Below are 18,356 nucleotides of genomic sequence, written 5' to 3'. Positions count from 1 at the left end.
CCACCAAAGACTTCATTTGTATATCATCAATAAAGGTGTATGTTTTGACTGACAAAAAAAGTTCTCATATTTGAATTTTAAATCTAGCTGGAGAGATAAGGTACATAAACACAAATGGTTTACTAAAAGCACCTGGGCATATATTCATTGTCAAATATATGCTGTCTGGTTAAATGAAGAAGTTGCTAGAAAGCTTTAAGCTGGGCTCTGAAGGGACAGCATAAGAAAATACAGAAGAGCATTTCAGTTGGGGAAAATGTCTTGAACACAGGCAAGAAGTGGGAAATCTGCTCCTGTGATAAGGTAACCAATTTGCCTGAAATGGAAACTGTGGGAAGTGAAAATGAAGGGTTGGGGGGCAACCTGGATGGCTCAGTGGTTTAGCGCCACCTTCAGCCCAGGGCGTGATCCTAGGGACGCGGGATGGAGTCCCATGTCAGGCTCCCTGCATTGAGCCTGCTTCTCCCTTTGCCTGTGTTTCTGCCTCTCTCTCTCTTTCTCTCTCATGAATAAATAAATAAAATCTTTAAAAAAAGAAAGAAAGAAAATGAAGGGTGGGGAAGATCCCGAACCCCCCAGTGGAGGTTGAAATATCCTGTCATATCCTGGGAGTTACTGGACATTTTTGACCAAAAGAAAAAACCTGGTGGCAATGTGCAAAGTGGAACTGGGATGGGGTTAGGCATCAAGACTGGAAATGAGGGGCGCTGGGTGGCTCAGTCGGTTAAGTGTCTGCCTTTGGCTCAGGTCAAGATCCCAGGGTCCTGGTATAAGTCCCTCATTGCACATTGCGTAGGGTTCCCTGCTCAGCGGGGAGCCTGCTTCTCCCTCTCCCCTGCCCCTCCCCCACCACTCGTCTTCTCTCTAGCTCTCTCTCTCTCTCAAATAAATAAAACCTTTAAAAAAAAAGACTGGAAATGAGAACTGTTGTTAAGTTATGACAAACCAAAAATGAAACAGTGTAAGAATTGTTAGGGAATAGTGGGAACGAAAGATGCTTACGGGGGGAAAAAAAAGGACCTAGATCTGCTACCTGACTTCACTGTAGTTTGACAAAGACAGAGAATTCTATGATCTGGTGCATGTCCTGACATAGAAAGCCCTCTTTCTAGTTATAGTTTCTTTTTTTTTTTTTTTAATTTTTATTTATTTATGATAGAGAGAGAGAGAGAGAGAGGCAGAGACACAGGCAGAGGGAGAAGCAGGCTCCATGCACCGGGAGCCCGATGTGGGATTCGATCCCGGGTCTCCAGGATCGCGCCCTGGGCCAAAGGCAGGCGCCAAACTGCTGCGCCACCCAGGGATCCCGAAAGCCCTCTTTCTTGGGCAGTTGTGGTGATCATGAAATGCCAAAGTGAGTTATCATTTCTAATGATGAGACAAAGCATTGTGACACAAAGAATGATTCATCGCCAAGAGTGGTTTTCTTTCCCTAAGGTTAGAGATCTAAGGGGATCCCTGGGTGGCTCAGCGGTAGCGCCTGCCTTTGGCCCAGGGCATGATCCTGGAGTCCTGGGATTGAGATCCAGTCCCGCATCAGGCTCCCTGCATGGAGCCTGCTTCTCCCTCTCTCTCTCTCTCTCTCTCTCTCTCTCTCTCTCATAAATAAATAAAATCTTTTTTAAAGAAAGGTTAGAGATCTAGGTCTGTCTTCTCTTAGAAGAGGGGGAGTGGTGAGACCTTTATGGGAATCCCACCCCCACCCCAAATTCATTTAAGGGCAGATTGCATCTTCTTTGTTCTTCTTGGCCCAATGAAGTAATGAAAGTAAAAAATGGGAAAAGTCACAGAGATTTTTCAAACCCAGCCTGCTTTCCTGACACCCCTCACAGAACACTCATTTTTATGCAAGTGTATGGTGGCCTAAAGAAAGAATAGAGATAGGGACTCCTAGGAGGGGTTCACTCAGAAAAGGGACAGATGGGCATTATATATTGGTACAATTTATCTGGAAGGCAATTTGGTAATCTGCATAAGAAGCTATAAAGATTTAGAGAGGAAAACACAGGCAGCAACGTTTTTTGACCTGGGCCACAAAAACTTCTTACTAGACATGTCTCAGAGGGAAACAAAAGCAAAAATGAGCTACTGGGACTTTGTCAAGATAAAAAGCTTCTGCACAGCAAAGGAAGCAATCAACAAAACTAAAAGACAACCTATGGAATGGGAGAAGGTATTTGCAAATGACATATCTGATAAAGGGTTAGTAAAGAACTTATCAAACTTAACATCCAAAAAAATAAGTAATCCAGTTAAGAAATGGGTAGAAGACATGAATAGACATTTTTCTAAAGAAGACATCCAGATGGCCAACAGATGCATGAAAAGATGGTCAACATCACTTATCATCAGGGAAATACAAATCAAAACCACAATGAGATACCACTTCACACCTGTCAGAATAGCTAAAATTAACAACACAGGAAACAACAGATGTTGGCAAAGATGCAGAGAAAGGGGAACTCTCCTGCGCTGATGGTGAGAATGCAAACTGGCGCAGCCACTCTTGAAAACAGTATGGAGATTCCTCAAAAGTTGAAAATAGAATTACCCTATGACCCAGCAATTGCACTACTAGGCATTCGCCCAAAGAATACAAAAATACTGATCCAAAGGGGCACATGCACCCCAATGTTTATAGCAGCATTATCTACAATAACCTAACTATGGAAAGAGCCCAAATATCCATCAACTGATGAATGGACAGAAGAAGATTAGTTATTTTTTACCACTTATGTTAGCTAAATAGAATCTAAAAAAAAAAAAAAACCTGAAGTCAAACAAAAAAAAGGAAAAAGAAGCTATAAAGATATATCTACTTTCAGAAAAGCATTCCACTTGTAGGATTTTTTTTTCCTATGGAAATAATAAAATAATTTTACACAGAGAAATACACAAGGTATGTTCATTTCAGCACTGTTTCTAAGGAGGAAAAATTAGAAGAAGCTTAAATTTCTAACCCTATGGAACCATCTAAATGATAGGTGGTAGGTCCACACAGTAAAATATTATGCAACTATTAAAAGCTGTGATGTGCTTCTGTATTATTGGCATGAAAAGACATTCATCGTATATGAGTCTGTGGCATCAGTCTAAAAAGGCCCCTGCAACTGAAATTCAGGCAAATTCTTTCAGATGTTCATGTCATCTCCTTGTTTTTTTTACACAGAATTGGAATCATATTGCATGTCAGTGGTTCTCTATGTATAGCCCACAAACCATTGCAGGTCCCTGAAACTGTAAGGTCAAAATTATTTTCAAAACAATTCAACATGGTATTTGCTCTTTTCACTAGGTTGACATTTACATTAATGCTACAAAAGCAATGGTGGGTAAAACTGCTAGAGACTTACCATAGCCAAACTGTACTAGCAGCAATCAACTTTTTTACAGCCACATATTCAAAAAAAATTTTTTAATCCGGCTTCATTTTAAAATGTTGTGAAAAAAGTCCTTATTTATAATAAATTACTAATTTTATTCAATCTCAATTCTTGAGTGCATGCTTTTTTTATATCCTCTGTGATAAAGTGGGAAGTGTGCACAAAGCACTTCTGCTGTATAGCTTAAAACAATGGTTGTCTTGAACAATATATTTGCATGATCATTTGAGTGAGCTGTTTTTCTGTATAGAGCATCATTTTTACTTGAAGGAATGACTGGCAGAAAAACTCCAGTTTTTCAGACTTGGATATTGGGCATTTTCTTTAAAATGAAAGTGTGGGGGCGCCTGGGTGACTCAGTCTGTTAAGTGTCTGCCTTCTGCTCAGGTCATGATCCCAGGGGCCTGGGATCCAGCCCCTCAGGGGGCTCCTTGCTTAGTGGAGAGTCTACTTCTCCCTTTCTCTCTCCCTCTGCCTCTTCCCCTGCTGTCCTCTGTCTCTCTTTCTTGATCTCTCCCTCTCTCTCAAATAAATAAATAAATAAATAAATAAATAAATAAATAAATAAATAAAATCTTTTTAAAAATGAACGTGGGCAGCCCTGGTGGCTCAGCGGTTTAGCGCTGCCTTCAGCCCAGGGCCTGATCCTGGAGACCCAGGATCGAGTCCCAAGTCAGGCTCCCTGCATGAAGCCTGCTTCTCCCTCTGCCTGTGTCTCTCTGCCTGTGTGTGTGTGTGTGTGTGTGTGTGTGTGTGTGTGTGTCTCATGAATAAATAAATAAAATCTTTAAAATCAATCAATCAATCAATCAATCAATCATGAACCTTCAAGGAAAACAATTGATTATATTTGTCACCAACAATAAAACTTTCAGACAAAATCAAAATTTGGAAAATCTGCATCCACAACCACAGCCTAAGGACTTCTGAAGAAATCAGTGGTGATAATGATAATGGGTGAAAGGTTTTTTCCTCCTTTTTGGAGTGAAATGATAGAGGACTCCAAGTTTTACTTGATTGATCTTCCTTGATTTTACTATGACCACCGTAATTCATATGACGTCAAACCTAAGGCCATTTAATAAAGAAGATCATTGCTGTAGTAATAGGGTGATCCTGGGTGAAGCTAAACCCAAGATTGTTGGAACCCTTAGTAAGGAGAATATGAAAAGCTGTCAATTCTGGAACAATAATATCTTCTGGGCAAGATAGAGTTGGTGTCTGAGCTCATATCCCAAAGATGGATGCATCAACATCTCTTGGTTCCATCCCAGCTATTAGGGTAATCCACCCAGCTTCCTTCACTCTGATTAGCAGTGGAAACTTCCATCCACTTCAGATGAAACCTATCCCCACACAGAGACATGTAAGTCTGGCCTTATGAATGAGCTAAGAATCACACAATAGGCAAATATTTCATTTTCTGATATCTGAGTTTTTGCATCTTAAATCACATTGCATATGAAAGTTCAACAGCATAGCCCTGGTGTGGCTGAGTCTTAAGAGTAGTTACTTGAAAAGCTTTAACTTATAATAACAAATAGGCACAAAATAATAATAGGTACCAGGAATTGAGCACCAGCTACATACTATTCTATTATTCCTAAATAATGGTGAAGCATTCCTTAGACCTTCTTTACTGTAGTTTTTAGCTTTTACATTGTATGTCCAGGGCATGGATGAAGTGGGACAATTCTTACAACCATGTTTGGACTGAATAGTCCTGCTTTCCTTGCTCTAATTAATTGGTCTGGGTAAACAATCAGATCATGAAGTGATCATGTTCTTTTTCTTTAATAATATGAAATAAATGCAAGAACTGGGAATACATTGTTGCTATTTTAGTGGTAGAACACAAGGATGAAGTGATACAAACTGCTACTTTTGGAATCCCTAGAGCTGCACTTGTTTCCACCTTTTATCAGGTCAGGATATTCAGTTTTTCCACTACTTGTAAGATATAGCACAGTATCTTTCCTTATATTCCTTTTGTGTGCGTAAACAAATGGCTACAGACTAAAAGTAAGCCAGAAACAGGGTAGTAAACAATAGAATCTCAAGAAAACATAGGGTATTTGGGTTGAGATGGGAAAAGTACAAATGAAGCTTCCTTCCACAATCTGGGGTTGAAAACTAATAGCCTACAATTAACAATAGGTTCTACATGACAAGGTACTCATTCCTATGGAATGACTTCATATAGAAAAGGAATTAGGTGGGATCAGATGTTTGTTTCTAGGGACACTGAAAAACCTCCAGTGAAAACAATGAGTAGACTAAATTATGGAATACCTGATTCAGTGTAAAAGATAAAATAGAGCCATTACAAAATTCTACTACAAAAATCTCCTCCCACTTAAAGCTGTCAGACCAAGACAACTTGAAAAATGAGTTTAGAAATTGGCTTATTACTTAAACGTAGTATCAGTTGAATTCACCACTTTACCACATTTCCTTAGTGAAACTGGGAACACTGGTAACTGAACTAAGTTATATGGAAAATCCTGACCCTTTCCAGGCCTTTAAAAAATAGTTCCCACCAAGCCCTGCTTATAAGAAAATGAATAACAATTTCTCTCATATTTCCCATTGAGGCTCACATTTTGAAATATTAAAACCTCTTAGGTCTGATGGTGATGCTGCACTATCAGAACAAAATAGAGAATTATATATTTTGAGGGTGCCTAAGAACATAAGTATTATCAGTCCATATTAATTGCATTGGGGGCTGTCATCTATTATTTATATACTGATTAGCTCTAGACTTAAATTAGAATTAAATGATAAAATTTCAGAAGTGACCACTAAAATAATAGTGTATAATGTCTAAGGCAGTAAAGAAAAAATGCACTAACAAAAAATCCAAAGGAAGGTAAGAAACGAGAAATGTGGAGCCTCAAAAAAGCAAGACAAATAGAAGGCACAATAGTTTGTATGTATTAGTAATCATAATAAGTGAAAACGAGCTAAACTTAGTAGTTTATTTTTTTAATATTTTATTTATTTATTCATGAGAGAGAGAGAGAGAGAGAGAGAGAGAGAGAGAGAGAGAGAGGCAGAGACACAGGCAGAGGGAGAAGCAGGCTCCATGCAGAGAGCCGGATGCGGAACTCGGTCTCGAGACTCCAGGATTACGCCCAGGCTGAAGGCAGGTGCTAAACCACCGCCCAGCTACCCAGGGGATCCCCTAAACTTAATAGTTTAAAGATGTTACCAGATTTTTAAAAATCCAGTCACATGGTAAAGAATAAGTATACAGAAACTTGGAAAGTAAAAGGATACAAAAATATACTATACAAGTACTAACCAAAAGAAAGTTGGCATAGCCAAATTAATATGAGACAAAATAGATTTTAAGACAAAAAGCATTATTAATGATAAAAATAGGTGAATGGTTAAACAAACTGTACATCTATATCATGAAATACTATTCAGCAATAAAAATGAATGAATTACAAGGGGTACTGGAAGGGGAGGTGGGCGGGGGGATGGGGTGACTGGGTGACGGGCTCTGAGGGGAGCACTTGACAGGATGAGCACTGGGTGTTATACTATATATTGCAAATCGAACTCCAATAAAAAACATACAAAAATAAAAATATAAATATAAAAAATAAAAAAGAATGAACTATTAATTGACAGAACTTAAATGAACTTCAGGGGCATCATACTGAGTGGAAAAAAAGTCAGTCTCAAAAAGTCACATACCATATGATTCCATTTATAAAGATTCTTGAAATGAAAAAAATTGAAGCGATGGAGAACAGATTAGTGGTTTCTAGGCATTAAGGGATGATGGGGAGGAGAATGTGTGTGAATAGAAAGAGGTAGCACAAAGGAGATCTTTGCAGTGATGGAATAATTCTGTATCTTGATTGAAGCAGTGTGATAAAATAGTGTAAAACTATGCATACACATTGTACTAACATCTGTTTCCTAATTTTGTTATCATACTATAGTTATGTAAGGTGTAACCATTGGGGGAAACTCGGTGAAGGGTATGGAAGACCTCACTATACTGTCTTTGCAACTCCCTGTAAGTCTATTATTATTTCAAGATAAAAGTTTTCTTGAATGATGGTAAAAGTTTCAATTCACAAAAAAAAAAAAAATTTCCAAGTGTTTGGGCATTTAATAAGGTAACTTCAAAATATATAAAGAAAAATGTTACAGAACTATAAAAAGAAATGAACAAACCAACAATCACATGAGAAAATTCAACATACTACTCTAAAGTATTTTAAGGAGAAAAAAAAGGTAAAGATATATTATAGTGAACAATGCAATCAACAACTGATTTAATGGACATATACAGAATCCCGCACCCAATAATGGGAATACACTTTCTTCTTAAGCTAGATAGAACATTTATAATAATTAATCATGTACTTGGCTGTAAAGCAAGTCTCAACAAATTTCTAAGAATCAGTATTATAAAAATTATCTTATCTGACCAAATGCAATTAGGATAGAAATCAATAACAGGATAACATTTTTAAAAACTCACGTGCTTGGAAATTTTAAAATATGCTTCTAAATAACTCATGAGTTAAAAAGGAAGCATAATGGAAATGTTTAAATACTGAGAACTGAATGATAATTAAAATACTGAAGATTAAATTTATGGAATTCAATAAAAACAGTATATCAGGGAAATTTATGGTCTAAAATTTTTATGTTATGTGATACGTTTAGTATAGGCAAATCTATAGAGGCAGAAAGTAGAATTGTGGTTGATGAGGGCTGGAGGGACAATGGAGGAGAGATGACAAATGACAGCTAGTGGGTACAGCTTTTCTGGGGGGAGTGACAAAAATGTTTTAAAATTTATCATGGTGGGGGCACCTGGGTGGCTCAGTGGGTGAGCATCTACCTTTGGCTCAGGTCATGTTTCCCGGGTTCTGGGATCGAGTCCTACATCAGGCTTCCCCCAGGGAGCCTGCTTCTCCCTCTGCCTATGTCTCTGACTCACTCTGTGTCTCTCACGAATAAACAAATAAAATCTTTGAATAAATTTTATAAATAAATAAATAAATAAATAAATAAATAAATAAATAAATTTTATCATGGTGATGGTTGCACAACCCTGTGAATATACTTAAAAAATGTTGAATCATACACATTAGTGAATTGTTTTATATATGAATTACCTCTCAAAAAAAGCTGTTCTTTTTTTTTTTTTCAAAAAAGCTGTTCTTATATTAAAATCTTATGTTAGACTTAAAAAAACGACGAAACATCCATAAGCTAAGCATCCGAATTAAGTTAGGAAAAAACACTAAGAGAATAAGCCTAAAGACAGAAGAATGGAAAAGACAAGAGCAAAAGGTAGATAAAATAGAAAGCAAAAATACATTAGACAGGATTAACAGAATCAAAAGTCATTCCTTTTTATGGTATAATAAGAAAGGCAAACCTTTGGTGAGACTAATCACGACAAAAATATAAGTAAACAATAATGCATAAGTAGATATTTTGAAAGATAATACTACGACTAACTTTATGATAATAAATTTGAAAACATGGATGAAATTGATGAATTCCTTGAAAAATAGAACTTAACAAAACTTACTCGAAAAGAAAAAGAAAACCCAAAGTGTCCTATAATCATTGAGGAAATAAATAAGTAGTTTTAAAGTCCCTCTACTCCCACAAAAAAACCAGAAGGAATAGATAATTCAGATATTATACAAAATCTTCCAGAGAACAGAAAGAATAATACCCAATGCATTTTATAAGATTAGAACTAACCTTTATTTAAAAAACAGAAAAAGTCAGTATGAAAAAGGAAAATTATAGATATCTCACTTATATATGTGGAAATTTACAACAAAATACTAGCAAGTAGAACCCAGGAAAGTAGAAAAATATGTCACAATCAATATTGGAAGGCAAAATTAGCTTAACATTTAAAAATCTATCAAAGCTTAATTGACACATTCTAATACTTATATGGAAGTACTAAACTACAAAAATGGTATGTCAATTTTGAGAAATAAGGATAAAGAGGAGATGCTTCTTCTACCAGATAGTAAGATATACTCCAAAACCATATATATTAGTCAGGGTAACAATAAGCTCTGTTGCATTAACAAATGAACCCCACAATCTCAGTGAAATAAACACAGGTTTACTTGTTATTTACATAAAATGTAATAAGGTTTGAGCAGCTCTGCAGTCTTCCATATAGTTACTCACTGATCCAAGGCTTCTTCCATCTTGTGGCTCCTCGACCTTAATACCTGGTCTTTTTTACAGGTGTTTAAACTATCTTGGCCCGGAAGTTATTCACATTATTTTGCTTATAGTACCCTGTTCAGGTCTAGTTATGTGGCCCCAATCCAAAAGCAAGGCAGGCTGGGAAAGTTAGGAAGCACAAAGACCATTTGGTGAGTATTAGCTGTCGCTGCCATATCATAGTGATAAAAACAAAATGGAAGAGATAAATAGATAAATGGAAAGACCTAGAGACAGATATAAGTAAATATAGAAACCTATTATACTATAGGTTTGGCACCACAAATCCATGGAGAAAGGATCCACAGCTTAATATATGGTATCAGGAAGACTGGCTCACTATTTGGAGAAAAATAAAACTGGACCCCTGCCTAGCACCAAATATAAATCTGGACACCAGAGGATGAAAGACCTAAATATATGAAAGTTAAAATTATGAAGTCAATAGAACATAGTAGAGAAGAATATCTTTGGGGCCTATAGTTGGATAGCAATGGCTTTTTTAAAAAGATTTTATTTATTTATTTATTTATTTATTTATTTATTTATTTATTTATTTATTTATTTATGAGAGACACAGAGAGAGGCAGAGATATAGGCAGAGGGAGAAGCAGGTTCCCCGCAGGGAGCCTGATGTGGGACTCCATCCCAGAACCCTGAGATCATGACCTGAGCTGAAGGCAGATGCTCAACCGCTGAGCCACCCAGGTGCCCTGGATAACAATGGCTTATACAAAACCTCACAACTACACACCATAAAGCAAAAAAGGGTGACGCCTGGGTGGCTCAGCAGTTGAGCATCTGCCTGGCTCAGGGCATGATCCTGGGATACGGGATCGAGTCCCACTTGGCTCCTTACAGGGAACCTGCTTATCCCTCTGCCTGAGTCTCTGCCTCTCTCTCTCTCTCTGTCTGTCTCTCATGAATAAATAAATAAATAAAATCTTTTTTAAAAAAGCCAAAGAAAGATTAATAGATTTGATTAAATTAAAAATGAGAATTTCTATTCAATAGAGGACACCAGGAACAAAGTTAATTGATAACAGATAGAAAAAACATATTTGCAATATGTTAAACTAACAAAGAATTAATATCTAGCATAAAGTACTCCTGCAAATCAAAAAGAAAAGAATAGGAACACACCACCCTAAATTTGCAAAATATATAACAAGTATACTCAGAGGAGAGGAAAACAAAATCCTTAAAAATACATGAAGAGTTGTTCAAACTCATTATTAATCAGGCAGTTGCTAACTAAAATAAAATTACAAATATATTTACACTTATCTGGTTAGCAATTAGAAAGCTGGGACATGACAATTGTTAGTAAGGGTCCAGAGACATAAGAACTTCAATACACACAGCTGATTAGATTTTAGACTGGAGATGCTATTCCAAAAAACAATCTGACAGTACTTAATCAAATTAATTATAGATATTCCTTATGGCCTAACAATTCTATTTATTTGACATATATTCCAGAACACATTTTACACAGGCATATAAGGGGATATGTTTAATGGCATTCATCACAGTGAGGTAGTATGCAGTTGGAAGCAATCTAGATTTTGTTTCTAGGAAAATGAAAAAGTGAATTAGAGTACATGAACACTGTGATACACCATACAACAGTTAGAAACTACAGACTACGTGTACACAGAGTAACATGTAACATATTTTTTTAAATGCTGCTGAGCAGAAAAAAAAAAAAAAGCAATGAGAACCACAGCACCATACCATTATCTAAATTTAAAATATCGGGCAGCCCGGGTGGCTCAGCGATTTATCACCTCCTTTAGCCCAGAGCATGATCCTGGAGATCAGATCAAGTCCCACGTCAGGCTCCCTGCATGGAGCCTGCTTCTCCCTCTGCCTGTGTCTCTGCCTGTGTGTGTGTGTGTGTGTGTGTGTGTGTGTGTGTGTGTGTGTTTCTCATGAATAAATAAATAAAATCTTTAAAAAAATATATCAAAACCAGCCTCCTGAACAGATGAGAGACAGGCCCTGAGATGGGGTGGCATGTATCCTGAGGGGGCCTGGGCCATGCAGGGGCGAGTAACCTCCTTGTTTCTGGTGGCCACCCCTCCCTGGCAGTGATGAGGGCCAGACCCATGCCCCATCTCTCCTTTCTGGTTTTTTTTTTGTGTGTGAACGTGAGAAGCAGCAATTATCGTTTACTCATTTGACTCAAAATTGCATGTAGGGTTTGGGGGTGTGGGTTTTTAAACACTTTGTTTTCTTTTGGTTTAAAGGAGGACATAGGGACCAACCAGGGCCAATGCCCAGGGGCCAGGGAATGGTCTGATGGCACCACCTGGTCTGCAGACACCTGTGCTGCTGGAGCTGGGCTGGAGTGGGCTGCTGGTAGTGCTGGGTGGAGTTGGGGGCTGATGGTCTGTGCTCAACTGATTGACAACTGCCATGCACTGTACTACACCCATCCTCAGAGCCTTCCAGGACCATACACTTTGCAGGGCATTTCTCCCTCCAGTCAGGGCCCTGTCTTGCACCTGCCTGGGCGAGTCTCCTCCAAGGAAGTCCCAGGAAGACAGAGACCAGAGAGGGCGTGGGGCCCCCCTCCCAGCCTGAGCCCTGCCCTCCAAGGTCTGGAGGAGGCTCCTATAGAGTCTGGGCCATCCTTGGTCCCTGTCAAACCCCCAGCTGGGGTTGCAGCCCAGAACGAATTCCGTGTGGGGCCGGCACATCCTAGCAGGCAGCCCTTGGCGCCTGCTGCCTCAAGGATGCTCCAACCATCCTCGTTCTCTCAAAGCTGCCTTGGCTCCTTGTCTCCCCTCAGCCTGTCTTGGGACCTCATCAGCCTGGCCCCACTCTCACGGAGAACTCAAAGTCTCACTGTATATAACTCCTGGTGACGTTTCCATATTTATAGCACTGCTGAAATTCCACGTGTTTTACACAGAGAACCGCCCCCTCCAACCCTCGACTTTTTCCCACCCCAACAAAAGGTTTTCAGAATCCTTAAGGTTCCTGGGGGTGGGGGGTAGGCGGAAACAGGCTCCAGGATTGTGCATCGTCATGGGCTGCAGCACAGATTCCGAGGAGCAGCTATAGGGGGTCGGGGCGGGAGGGTAATGCAACCTTTAAAAAAAAAAAAAGTCATCCCCAAAAAAGATTTATAAAACTATTATTTAGGATGTTTGGGATTTGCCGACCTTGCTATAGATGTCATGTTAACCGAAGCTCTCCTGTGGTGGGAGCTTGTCATTGTTTACTCATTTATTTACCAACTTTTAGCCTCTGCGTGACAGTGGGCACCTTCCCCCAGCCCCTACCTCTCACTGGGCCCCCGCACCTGTTTTGTGATGTAATTTGGAGGGAGGGGTCTATTCCATGCACATTTTACAGTTACCTCATTTTTTCCATGTATGTATTTGAGAAAATGCTAATATAAAGAGAAAAAAATGGTTCTTAAAGCTTAGATGTGTGGGTTTTTCCCATTCCATTGGATTCACACTGGCTTGTAGCATCTAACATTAGTATGTTGTATTATATATGTGTGTATACTAATTGAAATTTTTAATAGATTTGTACTTTTTAAAAAGGAAAGTAGTGTGGCGCCTGGGTGGCTCAATGGTTGAGAGTCTGCCTTCAGCTCAGGGCGTGATCCCCGGGGTGGTGGGATCGAGTCCCACCTCGGGCTCCTTGCATGGAGCCTGCTTCTCCCTCTGCCTCTGCCTCTCTCCCTCTGTGTCTCTCATGAATAAATAAATAAAATCTTTAAAAAAATAAAATAAAATGAAAGTTGCTAGTTCTGCTTGACCAAGTAGTGCAATGATTTTTAAAAATATTGTTGCTGATTTTAGAGGGATATTTACTAATAAACGTATGGTGTATATCAAGTATAGCCCCCCAAATAAAAATGCACAAAAATTCATGCATACAAAATAATGTAAGTTTTAAAAGAACTCAAAAATATACACATCAAATATATTAGAACAGTAGCCTCTGGGGAGGAGGATGGAAGTGAGGAATAGGGATGAAAGCAAACAAAGTAGTAAATGAGTGAATAAAGAGGGGAAGGTTTTGATTTGACCAATGCAGATGGTATGATATGAAGGAAGGAATATAGTTCGTATAATCCTCATCATCTGAAGTCGAAAAAAAAAAAGAAGGAAGCAAAGAAATCTATTAATGTCATAATAGCATAAAAAGCTAGAACTCTTGTAGCAAAAAACTCAAAAATAGTTTTTAAAAAAGAGTCAAAAATAATTTTTGAAAAAATTATTTCTCGCTCACAAAAGAGTCTTAAGTTAATGTTCCAGGTCAGCAGAGAGGTTCTGCTGCCATGGTCATTCAGAGTCCCTCGCTCATTCCATGTTATTATACTCCACTCTCCACTAAGTACTCAGAGTTCTCTCCATTAAACCAGTAGGTAGGAGGGGAAAAGAGCACGGATCGGGCATGGAGTTTTTTGAGGGAGAACTTCGCCACTCCTGCAATTCATTGGACTAAACTCAGTCTTACAGCCCCATTCATTCATAAGGGACACTGATCATTGTCATCTAGCTGGTTGCCCAGGAGGAAGCAGACAGTGTGGATATCGGGGAACACTAACAGCCTATGCCACAATAAGCAACAGCTTTGTAAAAGGAGTTATAAAATGTTATTAAAAGATATTAATCATTCAGGATACTGGTCACAGTGCTTGCTTTTCCTGACTCTGGGTAACAGTTTTCGAAGGTTTTCAGATTCATTCATACCTTTCTCAGAGCTGATGGGACCCCCAGGGCCCAGACCCCTCTCTCCTTCAATCCCACAGGCAGTACTACCTTCCATTTCCCTAGCAACCATGTCCACCCACCAAAATGGAGGGTGGAGTGGGCAGGGATTGGGGCTGGAGAGCTGGCAGGAGGTCAGCAATAGAGGCAGGGAGTGAACATGAGATTTTTACTTACTTCCTCATATTTTCCAATACTATTTCAGCCTTTAAAAATAAGCATCAGCATGCAATCATTTTTACCATCAGAAAAAAGGCCATGAAATTATTTTCACTGAAAAAATAACAAGGAATCAATATGAGGAAAAATCCGTCACAAAAAAAATTTTCCAACCTAAGAGGAAGGCATCATTTCAAGTGCCTTAGTCCAATTAAGTTTTACAATTGTATCATTTTTCTATGGAAGAAGTGTTAATAAACATGCTAAGATATTTAATACATTTTTAGACTGAATCCTTCTAAACAATGAGATTCAACTCTAGACAAAGGGAAGAAGTGTGAGGCTGAGGCAGCTGAGAGTGTGGAGTGTGAGGGATGCAGAGATGGTCTGATCCTCCCTGTCTTGTCAAGAGTGAGGGAAGGAGGGGCACCTGGGTGGCTCAGTGGTTGAGCATCTGCCTTCGGCTCAGGTCATGATCCCCAGATCCTGGAATCGAGTCCTTCAGGGAGCCTGCTTCTCCTTCTGCCTATGTCTCACCCTCTCTCTGTGTGTCTCTCATGAATAAATAAATAAAATCTTAAAAAAAAAAAAGAGTGAGGAAAGGTGCTATCTCCTGACCTCTTCCCATATTTCAGAGCCTCTCATTCTTTGCATTCGGGCACCTAACTCTGTTGCTCATTCCAAGGATATACATGGACAGGTGACCAAGGAGGTGACCTGAGTAAATGCCTTTGGCCATTTCCATCCCTCTTCCAGTTTCCCATAGAGATGATTCAGTCCCAGCATAAATGGAAGCATTGTTCCTACCAATGGAAACCAGAATGAGATCCCTCCTAGATCTCTGCAGCTGAGGGTTTCCACGAAGCACAGAGAAGTGATAACTGTGCGGAAAGCCCCCAAGACCCACTTGTTCTCAGCCTTTATCCATGATGCCTGAGTAGAATCTGCCCTGAATCATTTCTGCTGCCTCTCACCTGGCCCAGAGAGTGCATCCTGGTGAGTCTCTTATTCCCAAACTCCAGAGAACCCAGGAGTAACCTAGCCTTCCAGTAAGGTAGTTGCCTGCCAGTCCACCACCTCCCTGGTGGCCCCTCAGCCAGGCTTAGGCCAGTATCCAAGGAATTCTCACCCACTGACCATACTGATTAACTTAGACCAAGTGTTCTCTGATCAAGTAAAAAAAAAAATACCTGGAAAGTATACGCACGGTTGTGTGTTGGGAGTGAAGGGAGTGTAGGGTGTATGGATTTTTCAGGAGAGAGAGAATATAATTACCAACATATTCTTGATGGTTAGTATGACCCTCAAAGATATTAAGAATCAGACTAAATAGATGATCTGTTGTTGTTTTTTAAATAGGATGATTTTTATTTTCTTTTAATAATGAAGTTAGTATTACTACAATCATTGTAAAAATATTCAAACAATGCAGAAATGTATTCATCAATTCATTTAATAAGTCTTTATTAAGTGCCTATGCAAGTTACTGAGAATACAATGGTGAGAAAAACAGATTGAGTCTTTGCACTCATGAAGCTCACAGCCTAGTGGAGTATATACATTAACCAAGTAATCACACATGTGTATGTATAATTATAATGTCATATAAGTACAGAGAAGGACTAGAACACAGACATTAAAAAGCATATACCAGAAGATCAAGACACATCCTTAAGGCAGTAGACAGGGACAGGAAAAATTCCCTAAGGAAGTGAAATTTGAGCTGAAATAAGGAAAAGTAGAGTTACCTAGCCAAAAAAGACTATAAATATCTTGTAATCTCACTGCTACAGAATGCCATAGCTAATGCACTGTGATATACCCTTCCAGCTGTTTTACTATCCATAAATAAATCTGTATGTACATATATGTAGATATATTTTCATGAAATTGGAATAAATCTCAGTCCACAAATTCAAGTGTTTAAGACATCCAACTTTTATTTTCTATAGCAATATTCATGATTTCCATTTTGTTGTCTCACTACATGGGGGTGACTGAAATCAGTCAAGATCAGTTCAAGATCTACCATTTTCTCCATGGTTGTGTTTAAGTTTGAGGATGCTTATAGAGTGCCTTACAATTGTTGGAAGGAAGGAGTCCATATGGTTCCAGTGTCATCTACAAAATTCAACATTCCCATTCCTTCCTTGTGGCCCCTTCAGACGTGGTGGCTCTCTATTTGCTTCTGGGTCATCCTTGATTGATCAAGACTTTTTCTGCTGCGTCCTGCCATTGCTATGCTGGGACATAGAAAGCTTGGTAAGACTCTATACTATCTGGCTGGGACTAATATAAAGCAGCCATCTCCCACCCACAAATGTATCTTAAGAGATAGGACCATAAGTCACCTACACAATCCAATCCAATAAACCTATCTGAGAAGTTTCCAGTCAGTGGAAGTCTGAACTGACTTGGAAAACTTTCCTCTTCCCACCTGAAACTCACAGAAATGATAGAATATGCACCTCTCTAAAAGTAGTAATACAGTCAAGCTCATAATAATGAAATGGAATTCCCCAGAAAGCAAAGAAGGAACTAACAGTGAGCAGAAGATAAAGACAAATAGATGGATATTGGTTTTAAGGGCCTGGGACTAGGGTTTTAATCCTACCTAGTGACAGAAGGCAATGTTTCTAGGCAGTGGAAGATGGGAAGTTAGTACTGAGCTCCTGTCTAAACCCAGATCCTACCGAGAAGCACAACCAGGACACAAAATGATGACTAGAAAACCTTTCCTCACAGGAAAAATACTTTTTTGCTTATCTTTTATGTGAGGATGTGGGTAGATAAAGGGCCTTCTGGGAGCAATTAGAACCCAGGCCAACTCCACCCATAGGTGTGTGGTTGAATTCACACTTCCTACATGTTGGATAACTAAAGGATATAAATTAACATAAAAATAATCTGGAACTGGTGAAATGTGTATGGTCCTAGCACAAGTAAACTCAAAAGCAAGGAGATAATTAAGACATCCAAACATAAATCTCAAAAAATTACCCAGAATGGAGCCCAAAAAGATGAAGTGATACAAAATATAAATGAGAAGCTAGACTACATGGCAGAAAGAATGAAAAGAATTAAAATATGCCTGGAAGAATTTCCATAAAGAGAGACTAGAAAGAATAAGGAAAAGGCAATACATGAAGAGATTGTGGCACAATTGAAGGAAGACATGAAGACTCATATTGAACACACTGAGTCTTCAGCAGGCTGAATACAAATAAAACTGTAACCAGATACATCTCAGGGCAGAGCACCAACTATATCTAGTATGATATTTTCATATGTTTGGGCTTCCAAACCCCTTCCATAAATTTTTCCTGAGGAAAATGAAAAAAGTAAGAAATATTGTGGTAGAGAAGAACAAGACCACAGGTTTATATCTAAAACATAATGTTCTATCATAAGCAAAACATAATATTCTATCATATAAGCATACAGGCAAATATGTATATATTTATAATCCCCAGTGCAATGTTAAATCTCTACTTTAAGATCAAATAAGAAACCATCTTCAAGGGAAGAAGGAAATGGCACTCTCTTTCCAGTATTCCAGTGAGAAAGTACTTCGAAATGTTCAATAATTTTCAATGTCTGTCACTCCATCCATTAGTAAATAATTGTATGCTTTCTTCTTACTCTTGAGAGATTTTCCTGGGAGACATAAGCAGGATGAGCCCATTGGGAAATGATATCGGCTGTTCATCAAGCCATGGTCTCTACACAACTTATTTGCTTGCACTCTGCTTTCACCTAGACACTAAATTCTGAGCACAGCTTTCTTACCCTACAACTAAAGTAATCAACACAAAATACAATAGCTGGAACACTGTGC

Source organism: Canis lupus, chromosome X, assembly GCF_003254725.2.
Source record: "Canis lupus dingo isolate Sandy chromosome X, ASM325472v2, whole genome shotgun sequence".
Taxonomy (NCBI): Eukaryota; Metazoa; Chordata; class Mammalia; order Carnivora; family Canidae; genus Canis; species Canis lupus.
The sequence above is the reverse complement of the archived record's forward strand: the minus strand, read 5'-3'. Positions refer to the sequence as shown.